This window comes from Silene latifolia, unplaced genomic scaffold, assembly GCF_048544455.1.
Source record: "Silene latifolia isolate original U9 population unplaced genomic scaffold, ASM4854445v1 scaffold_96, whole genome shotgun sequence".
NCBI lineage: Eukaryota > Viridiplantae > Streptophyta > Magnoliopsida > Caryophyllales > Caryophyllaceae > Silene > Silene latifolia.
Window position 1 is genome coordinate 573696 of NW_027413827.1, and position 1338 is coordinate 575033.

A 1338-nucleotide genomic window follows, 5' to 3' on the forward strand; every position below is an offset into this window, starting at 1 on the left:
ATTGGTATCAGAGCCTCGTGCTCTTGATTGCCTAACCGCAAAGAGGCTAGATCCGTCTATCTTTTTATCTTTTTATTTTATTTTATTTTCGCTGCCTTACACGTGTGAAATGGATTCCAAGTATCTTAAGTGTCTCGTCTTTGATGGGAAGAATTATGGACTTTGGAAAAACATGATGACACACTATATAAAAGGACATGATTGGGAGTGCTGGACGATCATCAAGAATGGACCAAACAAAATTTTGGTTGCATCTTCGGAAGGCACTACCTATGAGAAAAAGGAAGAAGACTATGTTGAGGCTGATTACAAGAAGGCTGAGAAAAACTCGAAAGCGATAAGCCTGTTACAAAATGGCATGACATCGACTGAATTCGATCGTTTTTCTTCTTGCACTTCGGCCAAGGAAATATGGGATGGTCTTGAGTTGGCCTATGAAGGAACGTCGGCTGTAAGGAAATATCGCATTGACCTGCTGATTCAAAAATATGAACTTTTTAGAATGGAAAAGAATGAATCACTTGATAGCATGTCAGCACGATTTTCTACTATAGTCAATGAGCTGAAAAATCTTGGTAAAACTTTTGACTCCGAGGATATTGCTAGAAAAGTACTTAGGAGTCTAACCAAGAAATGGCGTCCCAAGGTCACGGTTATGGAAGAAGTCAGAGATCTCACTTCTCTTCCTTATGCAGAACTTATTGGTGCTCTCATGGCTCATGAACTCGTCTTGGAAGACGATGAGGCCGAGGCCAGTAACACTAAGAGCATGGCTCTACAAGCTTCTGATAAGGAAGAAAAAGATGTTGAAATAGAGGACGAAAAGGTTTTGTTTGCTAAACGATTTAACAAACGCATCTTCAGAAATAAACAAGCAAAATCGTTCAACAACAATAACAACAAGTTCTCTAATAAGAAAACTCCTGAGTCAAAGAAAACGTTTGCTAATAGAGGATGCTTCAAGTGTGGAGAATCCAGTTATATGATTAAGGATTGTCCCACATGGGAGAAAATTAAAGACAAAGCAAAACGTGAGAAGACCAAGAAGGAATTCAAGCAAGTGATGATGGCATCATGCTGGGGAGATCTCGACCCTGAGGACGACGAAGCATCAGAAGAAGAAGAAGTTGCTAACATATGTCTAAGCAACGTTAGTCTTGACCTCTTCTCAGACAGTGATAAAGATAGTGTGGACTCCTACTGCTGCTTCTTAGGAGATTCTGATTCAGAAGAAGAAGAAGAGGTGAGTTATCTTGAACTTAAGAAAAGTGTTAATAAATTGCCTAAGAATGCTTTAATTGAATATTTTGAGCAATCTCTTGATAAGTGTCACGAACA